The sequence below is a fragment of the Pseudorasbora parva genome, chromosome 2, assembly GCF_024679245.1.
Source record: "Pseudorasbora parva isolate DD20220531a chromosome 2, ASM2467924v1, whole genome shotgun sequence".
NCBI lineage: Eukaryota > Metazoa > Chordata > Actinopteri > Cypriniformes > Gobionidae > Pseudorasbora > Pseudorasbora parva.
Genome location: NC_090173.1, coordinates 3,371,896 through 3,390,284, shown reverse-complemented (window position 1 = coordinate 3,390,284; position 18,389 = coordinate 3,371,896). Strand labels below are relative to the sequence as shown.

The 18,389-nt window shown below is 40.2% G+C and overlaps 1 protein-coding gene and 1 long non-coding RNA gene across 2 annotated transcripts in view; both read right to left on the bottom strand.

Moving 5' to 3' along the window:
• Positions 1-18,389, bottom strand: part of LOC137089911 (zinc finger protein 665-like) — a 67,226-nt gene that overhangs the window by 23,274 nt on the left and 25,563 nt on the right. The window lies entirely within an intron of this gene.
• Positions 12,937-14,266, bottom strand: LOC137090588 (uncharacterized). Its single transcript, XR_010907910.1, has 3 exons — positions 13,850-14,266; positions 13,169-13,235; positions 12,937-13,082 (listed from the first exon to the last, which is right to left on the bottom strand). It is a non-coding gene; the product is annotated as an uncharacterized lncRNA (long non-coding RNA).

Sequence of the window (18,389 nt, the reverse complement as noted above, 5' to 3'; positions counted from 1 at the left end):
TCCATGCGATTGGTTTGCAGCGATTGACCTGAAGGACGCGTACTTCCATGTGTCCATCCTTCCGCGACACAGACCGTTCCTACGGTTTGCGTTCGAAGGGCGGGCATATCAGTATGCCGTACTACCATTCGGGCTAGCTCTGTCCCCTCGCATCTTCACGAAGATTGTCGAGGCAGCCCTTGCGCCACTCAGGCAACAAGGGGTTCGCATCCTGAACTATCTCGACGACTGGCTCATACTGGGCCACTTTTGGGACCGGGTGTGCGAACACAGAGACCTGGTTCTCCACCACTTAGCTCGTTTGGGCCTTCGGGTCAACTGGGAGAAGAGCAAACTCTGCCCAGTGCAGAGGATCTCTTTTCTCGGTATGGAGATCGACTCTGTCGCCATGTGCGCGCAGCTTACCGGCTTGCGCGCGCAGTCACTGCTGACTTGCCTCAGGCAGATAGAGAGCAAGAGTGCGGTTCCACTGATACTATTTCAGAGGCTCCTGGGGCATATGGCATCTGCAGCCGCGGTGACGCTGCTCGGATTGCTTCATATGAGACCGCTTCAGCACTGGCTTTGCGATTGAGTCCCGAGATGGGCATGGCAGTCTGGCACGCTCCGGGTCCCAGTGACTGCAGGCCTGCAGACAGACACTCACCCAGTGGTCGAACCTCAGCTTTCTACGGGCAGGTGTGCCCTTAGAACGAGTTTCCCGGCATGTTGTTGTGTCAACAGATGCGTCCACCACGGGTTGGGGTGCCATGTGCAATGGACATGCAGCCACCGGCTCTTGGTCAGAGAGCCAGAGCCGCCTGCATATCAATTGCCTCGAGTTGCTGGCAGTTCGGTTCGCCTTGCACCGCTTCCTAGCGTTGTTGAAGGGCCAACACGTTCTGGTCAGATCAGACAACACGACCGTAGTAGCGTACATCAACCACCAGGGCGGTCTACGCTCCCGCCGCATGTCTCAACTCGCCCGCCATCTCGTCTTATGGAGTCAGAAGCGCCTGAGATCCCTTCGTGCTGTCCATATCCCGGGGATCCTGAACCGTGCAGCCGACGAGCTCTCACGGGTTCAGCCTATCCCTGGGGAGTGGAGACTCCATCCCCAGTCGGTCCAGCTGATCTGGGATCAGTTCGGGGATGCACAGGTAGATCTGTTTGCCTCCCACGACTCGTCCCATTGCAGCCTGTACTTTTCCCTGACCGAGGGCACGCTCTGCACGGACGCACTGGCGCACAGCTGGTCGCAGGGCCTACGCAAGTATGCGTTTCCCCCAGTGAGCCTTCTTGCACGTGTTCTGTGCAAGGTCAGGGAGGACAAGGAGCAGGTCATCTTGGTCGCCCCGTACTGGCACGGCCGGACCTGGTTCCCAGAACTAGTTCTCCTTGCGACAGCCCCTCCCTGGCCGATTCCTCTGAGACAGGATCTACTCTCTCAGAGACGGGGCACCCTGTGGCACCCGCGACCCGATCTTTGGAACCTCCACGTGTGGCTCCTGGACGGGACGCGGCAGGTTTGATTACCCTACCACCTCCGGTGGTGGCTACCATCACTTCCGCTCGGGCCGAGTCCACGAGACGGGCCTATGCGTTGAAGTGGAACCTCATAGACATATACACCTATATGATGATGTCTATGGTGGCACCACTGGTTATGTGTACGCTGTAACAGTTGTTGACAGAGCCTCAGTCAGGTTAGTTTGTTTAGGTGTTTAATGTCAATTTAGTTTGCAGTAAGTAAAAACAATTCACAACAACGCTATTTTGGGTTTAATATACATTATTTAAACTTTCGCTCACTCTTTAACGAATAGTTTGAGTTTATTCTTACCATTTCTTTGTTTGTCTGTTTGTTATGGTGGAGTCTCGTGTGCTGGTGCACCGTCAAAAGGGGTTCGGGCGGAAACGTGGGCCCTATATATAATGTTCCGGCCAAGGATCTAGCCGCAACCATTCCTTGTTCAGCCCGGGGTGGGGCTCTAAAGACTATTTCTCTTATTTTTATACATCGGAAGATAATTTATAAAGTGAAGTCATTTGACAAAGTGTTATTTTTCTGTGTTTGTTTATGTGTGTATATGATGTTGATATATATGTTTATTTTGTGTAATGGCCATTATTTGTGTACGTGTTTTCCCCTTTTTGCGTTAATTGGTGCTGGTCACCTGTGTATAAATTCATGCCTTGTGTTTTTAAGAGTCAGTTCTGTGAGAGGGCAGGTCTTAAAAATTAAATGATTGATTTTATTTCTCGAACTCCTTTTCATATTTTAAGACATTTGAAATAGTCTATTATCTAACCTTCTGTTGAAGCTGGTGGAGGAAACTTAAAAAATAAAATTAAACATTGTGAACTGAAAAATATTAATTATGCTGTTATTAAAAAATAATTTGACAGCGTATTAACACCTAATTACATTTTAATGACAAATTAAACTTGTGCCACTGAAACAAATTTATGACATTATAATGGCCTCAGTCAACATCAAAATCAACCACATAACAGTTTAAGGTTAACCCTATAAGCTAAGTAAGTTTCTTAAATTTGATAATCTGTTATGTCATGTTTATGACAGGTTATGTTGTCTTGGTAATGTCAAGTTGTCATGACAAAGACACTGACAGGTTATGATGTATTGGTTTATGTCAAGTTGTCATAACAAAGACAACTCTGAAATGTCATCATTGCATTAAAAATGACATAATTAAGCGAATGACACTTAATGACAGTTGTCATAAACATGTATAAAAACTCCTTCATATTCATGACACGTGTCATGTCATGATTATGAAGGTGTCATGTCAGTCTTATGCACACCCCTTCAGTAAAGTCTAAAGTGTTACCGTTGTGTTCTTTTTCGAGACCAAATCACTCTTTCCCCCTCTCTCTCTCTCATCCACGCTGTCACGACAACCACGCATACAAATGTTTAAGCATTAAATAAATTATATTTAATATTTAATCCTTATCTCCTATATAAGTGCATTGTTTTTTTATGACGGTTTGATGGTATTGAAACTGATACCGCTGCTATTTTTAGATCCCACGGTATACCATATTACCGTATTACCGCCCAAGCCTAAATGACAGCATCAAAAAAGTACAAAACTTTACCTATGAAAACAAAAAAACCTTTAAAATAAGATAAAACCACAAAAAAGTAAAGATATCTCTTATTTTTTAATTCAGCCTACGGTCTTGGAAAGCCTGGATATACAGTATTGTTCAAAATAATAGCAGTACAATGTGACTAACCAGAATAATCAAGGTTTTTAGTATATTTTTTATTGCTACGTGGCAAACAAGTTACCAGTAGGTTCAGTAGATTGTCAGAAAACAAATGAGACCCAGCATTCATGATATGCACGCTCTTAAGGCTGTGCAATTGGGCAATTAGTTGAAAGGGGTGTGTTCAAAAAAATAGCAGTGTCTACCTTTGACTGTACAAACTCAAAACTATTTTGTACAAACATTTTTTTTTCTTCTGGGATTTAGCAATCCTGTGAATCACTAAACTAATATTTAGTTGTATGACCACAGTTTTTTAAAACTGCTTGACATCTGTGTGGCATGGAGTCAACCAACTTGTGGCACCTCTCAGCTGTTATTCCACTCCATGATTCTTTAACAACATTCCACAATTCATTCACATTTCTTGGTTTTGCTTCAGAAACAGCATTTTTGATATCACCCCACAAGTTCTCAATTGGATTAAGGTCTGGAGATTGGGCTGGCCACTCCATAACATTAATTTTGTTGGTTTGGAACCAAGACTTTGCCCGTTTACTAGTGTGTTTTGGGTCATTGTCTTGTTGAAACAACCGTTTCAAGGGCATGTCCTCTTCAGCATAGGGCAACATGACCTCTTCAAGTATTTTAACATATGCAAACTGATCCATGATCCCTGGTATGCGATAAATAGGCCCAACACCATAGTAGGAGAAACATGCCCATATCATGATGCTTGCACCTCCATGCTTCACTGTCTTCACTGTGTACTGTGGCTTGAATTCAGAGTTTGGGGGTCGTCTCACAAACTGCCTGTGGCCCTTGGACCCAAAAAGAACAATTTTACTCTCATCAGTCCAAAAAATGTTCCTCCATTTCTCTTTAGGCCAGTTGATGTGTTCTTTGGCAAATTGTAACCTCTTCTGCACATGCCTTTTTTTTAACAGAGGGACTTTGCGGGGGATTCTTGAAAATAGATTAGCTTCACACAGACGTCTTCTAACTGTCACAGTACTTACAGGTAACTCCAGACTGTCTTTGATCATCCTGGAGGTGATCATTGGCTGAGCCTTTGCCATTCTGGTTATTCTTCTATCCATTTTGATGGTTGTCTTCCGTTTTCTTCCACGTCTCTCTGGTTTTGCTCTCCATTTTAAGGCATTGGAGATCATTTTAGCTGAACAGCCTATCATTTTTTGCACCTCTTTATAGGTTTTCCCCTCTCTAATCAACTTTTTAATCAAAGTACGCTGTTCTTCTGAACAATGTCTTGAACGACCCATTTTCCTCAGCTTTCAAATGCATGTTCAACAAGTGTTGGCTTCATCCTTAAATAGGGGCCACCTGATTCACACCTGTTTCTTCACAAAATTGATGACCTCAGTGATTGAATGCCACACTGCTATTTTTTTGAACACACCCCTTTCAACTAATTCAACTAATTGCCCAATTGCACAGCCTTAAGAGCGTGCATATCATGAATGCTGGGTCTCATTTGTTTTCTGAGAATCTACTGAACCTACTGGTAACTTGTTTGCCACGTAGCAATAAAAAATATACTAAAAACCTTGATTATTCTGGTCAGTCACATTGTACTGCTATTATTTTGAACAATACTGTATGAGGCCTTATGTGGATTTTTCTAGACCTAAAAAGTCATGCAAATTAAAAATCTTACTAGTTATGTCAAGCTCTAAAATTAAATTACAAAAATATCATTAAAAAAAATTCTAAAACCAGTGTGATCAAACTAACACACTTTTTTTGCCTAATTGTTGCCTTTTGTCCTCTTTGTGCTCTGGCTTTGAGTTCTGGGGTTTTCAGAGCTGTTTCTACCTTTGGTCTAGTTTTAATTGAGCAAGATGGCACTTAGTGTGAATGTTTTAGTGTATTTTCAGAGCGCTGAGCCCACTGTTGAGGTCTGGAAACATGTTACTCATGAGCGTGAGAGCTCAGTTAGTTTGACCACAGGCTGTTAAAGAAACTGTTAAAGAAAGAAGAGGAACTGACATCTTAACCACACAGAACTGATCATATCTGAACCCAGGACTGATGGTTGTGACTTCACACATTCGGTGGCATTTACAGGACACTATTTTCATCTAAAAAAACATTTGTCCATCCATTTACACAACAATGCAAAAAAGAGTCGTCTCAGTGTAAACTAGAAAAAACGCAAATGTGTGAAGATGGTGACATCCTCTGCAGTCGTATAACGTGTTCAGACATTGCCAACTGATGGCCTGCATTCATTATACAGTGCTTTAGTCATTTCTGTGGATCCTTGTGAACGTGAAAACTTTCCAAGAAGAAAAAACGTTAGCATTTTCAGCACATTGTTGTCGTGTGTAAACGCACCCTTAGATGCTAATTCCTCTTCTTTCTTTAATGAACACTGTGGTCAAAGTAATACACACTTTTTTGGTGTACTTGTTGCCTTTTATCCTCTTTGTGTTCTGGCTTTGAGTTCTGGGGTTTTCAGAGATGTTTCCATCACCTTTGGTCTAGTTTTAACTGAGCAAGATGGCACTTAGTGTGAATGTTTTAGTGTATTTTCAGAGCACTGAGCTCACTGTTGAGGTTTGGAAACATGTTACTCCTGAGCGTGAGAGCTCAGTTAGTTTGACCACAGGCTGTTAAAGAAACTGTTAAAGACAGAAGAGGAACTGACATCTTAACCACACAGAACTGATCATATCTGAACACAGTTTGGACTGATGATTTTGACTTCACACATGCGGTGGCATTTACAGGACACTATTTTCATCAAAAAAAAACGCAAATGTGTGAAATTGGCAGTGTTGCCAACTATTTTCCAAGGAAAGTATGTAAAGCCTGCCCAAAAAGTTGCTAAATGTCGCTAGATGACGTCATGCGTCAATTAGCATACCCATGACGTCATCATGCAGTCCTTGCGTTCTGCCTGCCTAACGTTTTTTCTCTCCTAATCCATGCTCATTTATTGTATTTTAAAATAATATAATACAGCCGACTGTCCAATAAATGTTTTCATTTCCTATACCTTTTTAGCATACAATAGGAGTATGATGATATAGTGAATTACCAAATGTTTATATGTGTAAAATCTGAATTGAGAAACTGGATGAAATAAAGCTCTGTGATAGTGAGTATTAAAAGCAATAAGCACAATAATGGAACTCATCATAACAATTTTTCTTTAAATATAAAACAAAAGAAGCAGATATCATTAAGTGAGAAATCCGTGGCAACCCTGTATGCTCATGTATAGCGCGCTCATTCACGTCTGTCAACTGCTGTCTGTGTACGTTCACCGGCATGCGTTCAGCTCCCCTTAGCCATTCACTGAACAGGGCAGATGACGCAGAGAGAGGTGTGTGTGACGGCAGAGGGGAAAAAAAGACCTCGTTGATACAAAGTCCATCTCACTACAGTGGCTGTACAAACATTTTACAATGCGACAAAAATAATTATTGTGCGCAAAAAAATCTAAATAATGACTTTATCCACTAAGTTATTGACGTGAACTCATCACATGCGCGAGAATATGACGCAGATCTGCCATTCGGCTACATGACCCGGAAGAGGAGGAGCGCCGCTATCACGTGAGTTCGCGTCCGAGACCTACACAGAAGACAATAACTTGGCCGATAAAGTCATTATTTTGATTTTTTTTTGTGCACAAAAACTATTCTCGTCGCTTCGTCAAATTATTGTACAGCCACTGTAGTGAGATGGGCTTTGTATCGACGTCTTTAGTGCCGTTTATGGGTCTTGTGAGTGGGTCAGTGGAAATGTACTGAATACCAATGGAGGCCTGTCTCAAGCCTTTCTCAGCCATCAGCTTTCAACAAAGATATCTTCATTTGTGTTCCGAAGATGAATGGTGTTACGGGTGTCCATTTTTTATCCAAAGCGACTTACAACTCAGGAGAACAGGAAGCGATCCATCAAGAAGAGGCAAAGAAACACAAAAAGTGCCCTAAATACCAAGATTTGTACACTAATTAGAGTAGCAAAAAAACAGAAAAAGGGAAGAAGAAAAAGAGAAATAGAGGGGAGAGAGTTGTTTTTTTTTTATGTAAGCTTAAGTGCTCATGGAAGAGATGAGTTTTTACCTGTCTTTTGAATGAAGCGAGTGATTCTGTCGTGCGTATGGAGGACGGAAGATCATTCCACCAACCAGGAACAATGAAAGAAAAAGTTCTAGAGAGGGATTTCATGCCTCTCTGTGATGGTACCACATTAGCTGAGCGAAGGCTTCTGGTGGGTGTGTAGACGCGTAGGAGTGAGTCGAAGTATGCGGGTGCTGCGCTTGTGGAAGATCCATGAGCAAGAGTCAGGGCTTTGAATTTGATCCGGGCAGCGAGTGGTAGCCAATGCAGAGAGATGAATAGAGGTGTGACATGAGCCCTTTTGGGCTCATTGAATACAAGACGTGCTGCAGCGTTCTGGATCAGTTGCAGCGGTTTGATTGCACAAGATGGAAGTCCAGCCAGAAGCGCATTGCAATAGTCAAGTCTAGAAATGACCAGGGCTTGGACAAGAAGCTGTGTTGCATGCTCCGTAAGGAATGGTCTGATTTTCCTGATGTTGTGCAATGCAAACCTGCATGACCGAGCCGTCTTTGAGATGTGGTCTTTGAAGGACAGCTGGTCATCAAAGATTACTCCAAGATTTCTGACCGACCCTGAAGGAGTAATCAAAGTTGAACCTAGCTGGATGGTAAAATCGTGTTGTATGGTCGTATACTAATTACTAATAATGATTCATAACACATTAATATTATTAATGTGTTATGAATCACTAAATCACACTAAATATGAATAATGATTCATAACACATTATGTTTATTCATTATGATTAATTATGAATATTTGAATCAGTTAATGAGATTAACTTGATGTCGATCACTACATTAAAATTCCCATCAATCAATCAGTTCATCTTGTGAACTATCAGTCTTGATAATTAATTCATTCTAAGAGAAGAGTATTTTTCATGGCCACAGAAATATAATTCTTCCTTTTCACCTGCGCTTCAGACCATGCGCAGATAGTTAATGTGATAGTTTGGTGTCAATATGCCAAAGTTGTCATCATAAAGCTTGCAGAATTTCAAAATCAGACCAACGGTCTAGGAGGAGTCAGAAAAAGTAGGTTTTCAACGAAATTCAAAATATTGGACAGCAAGCTACTAGTATCTTTGTTCTCATTATGACTAGCAAGGCCAACGTCATGAAAAAAAGTTATACCATTATATTTTCTGACCACAGAAAAGTATCTTCTCAGCAGTGTCGACGACATATTCCCACTTTCATAACGGCATGCAAAGGTCTTCATAAAATATAGCATTTAACAATAAAATTAGGGCATGGGTTATTTGCACTAAATGTAAATAGAATCGAGTTGCTGTGAAAATAACATATTTTCTTAGCGAGAGATGGTGCAAATAGCTGCATTCTATTTACTAAGTGAAAATAGTGATATATGCTAATTTACACCATATAAAAGCAGCAGTTTTTGCCATATAAATAGTAATTACATGTAATATATCATTTATTTTGACAGATACATACAATGTGCACCTCAGTATTGTTGTACATTAACAGGATGCAATGATGACAGTATAAATTATTCTTTTTATTTAAATTATTACATGGAATGCCCCCTTAAAGGGACAATAAAAGCCCTCCTTACACCTATCCCATAAATGTTTTTATTATTATTAAACATTTTGTTTGGCACTTTATTTCCACATTTAGAACATTTTCTTAATTTGTATAGAAAATAAATGCCTTTCCGATGAGATTTGTGATGAGAAAAGAGAGAACAGCAAGCTTTGCAAAAGGCGGAGTCGAAGCCGTGTTGAAAACAGTGATCTATTAGCCATGCATTCACTTTACTGATTGTACTGAGCTGTGGCCGTTTTTTTAAAGTCTTGTTTGGCACAGCCAGGCATTGTTAGGCATAGCTAGTGCGAAATAGCCTAGAAATCTAGACACACCCTAGCGGCAGCAAATTTAATCTGCCCGCGAGTGTCGTCTAGCAACTCTCAATACCCTTCTGAGCTGTAATCGCCAAACTCTGGTCGGGCCAATCACATCGTCTATAGAGTCGGTGGGCGGGGCCATAATGACGACGACCGAGTTGCGTTTGCGTGCTTCTAGTAAACACAGAAACTGGCGAACGGCGGCGGTCTTTCGAATCAGCTTTGACTGTGACTCTGGAAGACTTGAGTTAAGCTTTTCTCTGAGAAAAGAACAAAGAACGGCACTGAAGTCATTCTTAAAACGGGAAGATGTGTTCGGAGTTTAGCCGACCGGATACGGCGAATGTTTAATCAGTCAGCGAGCTCTGTTTCACCTTCATTGCTCTGGTTGGTTGTAGCGCTATCCTATCGCGTGCAGAGGGAGTTTGAAAGACAACCATCTATCCGCCCCTCGGATTGAGCCCTGTCTATGGTGAGTTTCCAGACCAAACATCTTGATGTGGGTCTGGCTTGTCAGGCTAAGTGCGAATAGCACCTGCCAACAAGACACGCTGTTTGCACTTTGGCACTTGGACAGAAATTGCAATAAAAACGTGTTTAAATAGATTTTGGCTTATCGCGATTATGAAATGGCAAAGGCTGTTATGTGCAGTTTGTCAGTGCAGGACTGCTCTGTGATCAGTAGTAAAAACTGAAACTGCAGGGGTGATAAATCAGAGTGTTGACTGATATAATCCAGCTCTTATTGGCCGATTTTAGAAGAGAGATCGGATCTGCTGGAGACTTCTGAGAGATTATTTAGGCGCGCCAAAATAAATCCACAGAGAAAGAGACGACCAGTATGGGGAAGACACAGAAATTAATTAAATATAAGAGACAAACATAAATTACTCTGAAATGTTTTACCAGATGAGAAGTATATGTATATCATCTTTTTACTCTTTGGATTACTTTTATAATGGTTTTAATTTTCCTTACTTTTCTTTTGTGATTATTTTAATTCCCTTTTCTGTGTAAAGCACTTTGAATTGTGTGTGAAATGTGCTATATAAATAAACTTGCCTTGCCTAAATGTTCTTATCACATGAATTTGAAAAGTTAAACGTTCATCATACATCTTTTCAAACATGAGAAGCATTTAGTCTTGTTCAACCAATCAAAGCGCTTCAGTCTTCTGTTTCTTCATCTGACTGATATGAGCTGTGTCCCAATTCAAGGGCTGCGTCCTCTGAAGGCTGTGTCCTTCGAAGTGCGCGGCCGATGCGGCCTTCAAAGGACGCACCGAGACTTGTTTACAGTGGAAGGTATAGCGGATTGCGTCACCGCGGCGCGACGAAGACTGTCCCAATTCAAAGGTCCTTCGAAGGCTCCTTCAAAATAACGCCTGCAAATGCGTCCTTCTTTTCCCATGAAACGAAGGATACTCGGATGGATGCTTCGCGGCCTTGCCAAACCCAGAATTCATTGCGCGCCGCGACGTCAGATTTTTTTTTTTAAAGAAAGCCAGATTACACATAAATGTAACGTAAGCATTGGGATTCAATTTACTCCAGTAGCCTTATCTAATGATAAATAAAAAAAAATGCAATAAATATTCAAATGTCGACTAATATGTAACCAACATGCAAGTTTATATAGTTTATACTCTTTATTATGTACATAAATGGACGGAAGTGAACATCTTTAGTTGTTTTGTTGTTAGGCAGTTCAGTTTGTTACTGCTACTCTTCAACGGCAGCTGTCACAGTTGCTAAACATTACAAATGCTGCAACAAAAAATGTATTTACTCTGTATTTGAGTTTAAACTTCATCTCAGCGGCAAATATTGTAGTTCAATGAAAAACTGACTTTATATACATGGATATAAGATTTTGATATTGTTTAAAAAATATGAACATTATAGAATCCAAAAATAAAATACACTAAAATAGTCTCAAGATCCGGGATAGGAACCATTGGTCCTGGAGGGCCGCTGTTCTGCAGAGTTCAGCTCATAGAACAGTTATGCATGTTCAAATACGTTATGGTTTGATTTTGAGGATGTAAGTTCATTTAATTTATTCATCACTCTTTCTGAAAACATCTAAGCGACATGGCAGCAGTCGACTGAGTCAGCACTGCAAACCTGTTGGACAGGTGGAAATATGCACTGATCCAAGATGATGTCCCGCTGACAGAGGCTATACCAGGGTCTCTATTGTGCAGCCCATCCAGGGTCTCCACCCTGCTCAATAAAAGTCTACATAAAACCCTTTCTTCCATTATTTTTTATGTACAGTTCATTTAACATTTTATTTAGTTTTTCCCATCATTTCTGACTGGATGAAAGAGCATCATCTTAAACTCAATCTTGCAAAGACAGAATTACTTGTTTTCTCAACCAACCCAGCACTTCATCAAAATTTCTCCATTCAGCTTGGTTCATCAACCATAACTCCATCTAGGACAGCCAGGAACCTTGGAGTTGTGATTGATGACCAGTTAAACTTCACTGACCACATTACTGCAACAGCCCGGTCCTGCAGATTTGCTTTATACAACATTAGAAAGATTAGACCCTTCCTATCAGAACAGGCTGCACAACTCCTGGTTCAAGCTCTTGTTCTCTCCAGACTGGACTATTGTAATGCTCTTCTGGCTGGGCTTCCAGCATGCACTATCAAACCCTTGCAGCTGATCCAGAATGCAGCGGCGAGAGTGGTCTTTAATGAGCCGAAGAGAACGCATGTTACGCATCTCTTCATCAAACTGCACTGGTTGCCAATGGCTGCTCGCATCAAATTCAAGGCACTAGTTCTCGCCTACAAAACAAAGACTGGCTCTGCACCAATATACCTAAACTCACTTGTTCAGACTTACACACCCTCCAGAAGCTTGCGTTCTGCGAATGAGCGGCGCCTCGTGGTTCCTTCCCAAAGAGGCATGAAATCGCTCTCACGGACATTTTCCTGGACCGTTCCCACCTGGTAGAATCACCTGCCGATCTCAATTCGTGCTGCCGAGTCTGTAGCCATTCTTAAAAAAACATCTTAAGACGCATCTTTTCCAATTGCACTTTTCCTATTGCACTTGACCAATACAGAATAGCACTTACTGATCATATCTACGTCTCTCATCCGGATTTGTGCCTTCAGGCGGGTATGTTACATAGTTATCATAGCTACCAAAACCCAGTGTTCTGTATTTTGCGTACGTGAGTTTTTGTTGTAGATGGCTATTGCTGCGCGTTTAGCTAGAATACAAAACCAACCCATTGGGCCACTGAATCCGCAATAACGACAACAGTTGGGGCAACAGCCTTAGTCCTAATGGGTTGTTATCATAGCTATCAAAATCCAGTGTTCTGTATTTTCCGTACGTGAGTATTTGTTGTAGCTGGCTATATATAAAAAAAATAAAAAAAATAAATAAAAAAAAGTTGTGTACTGTGCTAATTAATTGAGATTTCTTACAGCTCTTACAGGTTGTTGGCCTTGTTTGTTTCGTTGCTTCTATTACTCTCCCCTTTTTTGTAAGTCGCTTTGGATAAAAGCGTCTGCTAAATGATTAAATGTAAATGTTAAATGTAAACGTAACTTATCTTGTAAATACTTGTAAACAAGTACTGTAAATATTTTTTTAGAACAATTTGTTTCATTTACAAATTAATTGACATGACAAAAATGTAGCCAACAGAATAATTTATTTCATTTAAAAAACTTGCATGACAAATATGTAAACAATTTATTGGTTTCATTAAAAAAAATTGCATTACAAAAATAAACAATGCAGAGAAATAACTTTTTATTTACAAATAAAAAATGAAGTCCCTCTGAAATGGGCCTAGCGACGCCCATGGTCCTCAGGGGTGAAGGCCATGAGGACAGGAGGGTTAGAATGCCTGTCCCAACACCTCATCCATGAGGAGAGGAGGGTTAGAATGCCTGTCCCAACACCTCATCCATGAGGACAGGAGGGTTAGAATGCCTGTCCCAACACGTCATTCATGAGGACAAACCATGGCCAAGTTTTTCACTCCCTCACCTGTCCCAGGACACTTGCAATCCTAATGCAGAGAAAATAAACATTCCTGTTAAAAACAACAAACACAACAGCAATATATGTCAGCAAAGATGTGTCTATTAACTTGCATACATGTATTTTTTTTAGTTGTCCCAATTTTTTTTGTATACCTGCAAGGCAGGGGTAGAATTTTAAATATATGATGCAGCTATACATTTTGTATACATGTATTATACATGTATACAAAATACTCCAGAAATCATATTTCTAGATACTCAAATTTGGTTAAAACATTTGTAGACACAGCTTTAATGATAGACTATTGTTATCAACTGGATAAGGAGGGCTATAAGTAAAGGATAATGTACACCCAGCCTGTTGTTATCGCAGAATAAACCCCGACAGAGTGATCAGTGTCAATCCACACTGGCCGAGTTTTTCGGCCGGGTAAATAAATACTAATTTGCTGCCCTTATTTTAATAAAGCTGTCTGTTAACTGCTCCATAAAACAAAACAAAATATTAACGTTACATCAGATCACCTAAGGATAAAGCCTCAGTGGTAACGCAGGCTTCAAGTTCACGTTAAGAAATAAAGACCCCAGGTTTTTAACACGTTTGGTTGGTTATTTGAGTAAATTAAAACACAATACTTACATTTATATTTGTATTCCTCTGCCGTGGGATGGGCTAGGCTGCGAAGAATCCCTTCTATCCTTCGCGTTCCGGGGAGATAGGGTTGCCAGGTCTCTGCAACAAAACTAACCCAAAACTCCCAATGCAATTTTCTCCATTGAACGGCCAAATTCTCCCCTGAATATGTGCGTTTGGGGATGGTGGAGCGACGAAATCGTACTTACAGGGTTAAAAATCAACCCGTGGAAATATCTTTTTACCCGCAACAACAACATAAAAGTAGCCCAATTCGGCGTGAAAACCGCGGACTTGGCAACACTGACGGCAGGCCGCATTAGAAGGCTCCTTCGAATTGGGACAGCCTCGTCGCTCTGCGGTGACGCAATCGGCCTTCAAATGCGGCCTTAGGAGGATGCAGCCCCTGAATTGGGACACAGCCATTATGATGTTCATTGGGATTTCCTGGAATAATGTGATCTATTGTACTTCTGCTGGGCACATTTGGAGTTTCTGCATGACAGCGCCCTCTGGCTTTGAGATTGAGCAGCATTTACTACTGCTCACAGAGTAATGCTTCACTGAGGAGATGCACATTAAATAATCGCTGCCTTTGCCAAATCCGGTGCGGTTTTATTGTGATTAATTGTGCAGACCTAATTTCTGTTGCTTTGTTTCTGGTCTCTTTTCCTGTGTATTAGTTCCTGGTTCCTGTGTTTCCTTGACTCACCTTTACAGCCTCACATCGTTTTGGCTATGATGTGACAAGCTTAGCACATTTGCCTTTGGAGATTTTCTGCCATTGGTCTGACCGTCGGTGGACAGACATCTTAAGGTTTTTCCAGAGAAAGACATTCAGAGTTATCTATAAACCACTCTTGCATTGTCTTAGGTGTGCTTAGGTGTGCTCTGGACTTGGTTTTCATTAAGTCTAATGTCGAGGTCAGACGTCTGTGATTGAAAACCTGAACACTGGAGAGACACTTTGCAGTAGAAACGGAAGTAAAATTCTGATTGGAAGCGACACTGACACTAATGTTTTATCTGAAGTTCCTTGATTTCAGCACTAGATGTCGTTATTTCTACCCAGGTTAATTCTCCTTAATTAAATGGTTGTAATGCTCTCACCTGTGTTTAATCACACCTAATGACAAACCTTATTTAAGGCCTCACAGCCTTTTGTTCTTGTTCAGTCCTGAAGTTAGCCTAAGAGGTAGGGATGGCTGACGCGAACCTGACGTTTCGACGCTGTGTCGAGATCCCGAAGCGCAGATGCTTTGAAACACTGCTCCGAGCTGTGATTCGACACACCCATGTCACGTGACTCCCACTAAACGAAGCACTGAAGTGTTTCATCAGGTGCGCCTGTCGAGACTGCTTTGATTAAAAGGGGCGGGAACAAACCACACATCTGAATGAACCTCATTCCCCACAGTTTAAAAGTGAAGTTAATCCATCTTCACTTCATGGGTTTTTGTGAGAAGAGAGAGATTTTGTGATATAAGTGAGATTTATTGTGCGCTATGGTTAGTTATATTTAGGCTAGATCTAAATGAGGCTGTATTGACTGATCAGTGACCGATAGGATAGATATTCTTATAGTTGCACATTCATATAGGCTAAATTAGAATTATAGATATAGAATATAAAGAGTTATATAGATATATAAAAGATATTCATAGGTGATATATATTTTTATTTTATTCATTTATTTAATAGGGACCAAGCATATTCATGAACATTGTTGTATAAAAATACACCATGTAAATATGCCAGAATTAGTAAAAAAATAACTACTTTTCATCTGCAGTCCCCTATAGGCAGATAACAAAAATAACAAAGACAGCCAACAATCATACAACATCATTCATATTCACCCCCCCAAAAAAGAAAGAAAAATATCGACCAAGTCCTTCAACAGCAGAGCAATTCATATTTTTTTTTATAGAAATGTTATGGAACAAATGACACATTGTGGCTTTATTTCTTTTAATAATCTTAATTTTTCATGACAAAAAACAAAACAAAAAACTAAAGTTATTTACAATGAGGAGGTTACAAGTTACAAAACCAAGTAGTTGTCAGACAGATGTTAAAAACTTTTTGTTTTTTTACATAGTAGATCACAGTCAAGGTTATTTCAGATCAATACACGCCAGTGTCCACTAGATGGCGTCATGGAGACGGGTGTCAGGTGTTGTTTCGAAGCTTCGGCACATTTGCTTCAACTGTTTCAGTGCTTCACGAAGCCTCGGTCTGCCCATCACTACTAAGAGGTGGCATTCCTAAGACTTTTTGGTTTGAGAATTTTTCCTGCCTTCTTCTTTGTTCTTGGATGGTATGCTTTTGTCAGAGCCGGACAGTAACAGAGTACATTTACTTGAGTACAGTAGTGATGCAAAGTTCAATTCGTTTCCGCAAACCGGTTCTTCTCAGACAGTTCAGCTCAATGACCCGGCTCAAAAAGCATTCAAATAAATAATAATCTGTATCAATTCATATGGATCTAAATTTGCGTGAGTGCATTTTCTCATTATCGCCGTTCATTCACTTAATGCTGTTTGTGTTGTGTTCAGTTAATTTTATCCTTCGTGTCAGATTCGAATGAAAATTGCACAACTAATTAATTTGTTACATTTATATAGCGCTTTTCTAGGCACTCAAAGCTCTTAACTACTGTACACATTACAGGCACTGATCAACATATGCGGGTATGTTACATGTCTAAAGTAGTGATGCTAAGCCTGATTCATTTCAACGAACCGGTTCTTTTCAGACAGTTCAGCTCAATGAACCGGTTCAAAAAGTGATTCATAGGTTCCTGACGCAATGATGCCACTATGCATTTCTTTAATGTTTTTTTTATGCATTTCTCAGTGTCAGGTTATATCAAGGAAACATTCAAATAAAGTAATCTGTCAATGCATATTGAAACAATCGAATAGTTATTTGAGTGCATTTTGCTGGTTATTGCCTTTCATTCACTTAAGTTAATGGCGTTTGTGTTCACAGTTAATTAATTTATCCTTCACGTCGGGTTTGACAGAAAATTGCACAACTACAGCACACATTACAGGCACTGATCACCAACGCGGATATGTTCTTTATGTCTAAAGTAGCCAAAAGCCTACCATAGAACGAGTAAACCAACTCCTTGTTCATTGTCCTTATAAACTCCATGATTTAACATCATGCATGATCATGATTTAAAATCTGCATGCGCAACACCATAGTATTATTTTTTTTTCATATTTTAATAAAATGAAGGTCTATTTAAAAAAAACAGTTCACTTAAGTTAATGGTGTTTGTGGTTAGTTTCATTCGCGGATCCTTCACGTCGGATACGACTAACCAATATTGAGATGCCCATGCACATCTTTGATAAGATTCCTAAAAGTTTTGCAGGTACAGCACACATTACAGACATGTGTAAACGTGGATATCTTACATGTCTAAAGTAACCTATAATCTTGTAAATTAATAAATGTCGCTTGTATTTTTTTTTTTTTTTTTTTTTTTTTGTGTGTTTTGAATGAATGATTGAATGTATATGTGTTGGTGTTAAATGTGAAGCACCATGTGAGCCTAAATTAATTGCCCCAAGGGGATAAATAAAGCTCTAAACAAAAAAAAAAACATAAAATATAATTAAATGTATTTAAATCTTGTTACACAGTGCTACTTCGGCTTTTGCGTCTTACGTAGGGGTGTTACGATTTGATGGAAATAAAACAGTCATACTGATTACAATTTTTGACTAAAAGTTACTGGATCGATTTCAAGTCACTGAATCTTTTTGGATCATATTCTAAATGAACGAATATTGTCCTTAAATCGTATCGACAACCTCAAATCGTGATACGAATCGAATCGTTGTTAAAACGAATCGTTATACCCCTAGTCTTACAATATTTTTTAGTCGGACGTGCTCCTTCGTCTTTTGCGTCTTGTGTCATCAACACGGAACTAAAGTTCGATTCAGTTCGATAAGTGAACCGGCTTGACCAGTTACTTACTGAGAACTGGATCAAAAGAACAATTTGTTCAAGAACAAAACATCACTAGAGAACAGTACTTAAGTACAATTTTGAGGAATCTGTACATTAGTCAAGTATCATTTTTGAGGAGTACTCACGACTTTACTCAAGTACATTTGAGAGGTAAATATTGTACTCTTTACTCTTTACTTTATGTCTATCCATAACCAAAATTTTAAAAAAGGAAAAGAATGAAATCTCATAACCCTCAATTTGTGTATTCCCTCTCAAACGTGATTGGATTGTGTTGGCACCACTGACTGGGACAGCCTATCAGCAATCAGCTTCATCTTTACGCCAAAGTCAACTCCATGGTCAGATTTAGATAAGAGACGAACCCATGGATGAAGACGCAGCCGCTCCATCCCGGGAATGTGCCGACCCGTGATGTTCTTGAGTATGCGTTGTGTTTAACACAGTCAGGTTCAAATGTGGGTGCAAATAATCCATTAAAACTCTAGCAGAGGTTTGTCAGAGCGTTGCCATTGTGCTATTGCCTTGTGGGCAAGTGAGAAATGTAAAATAA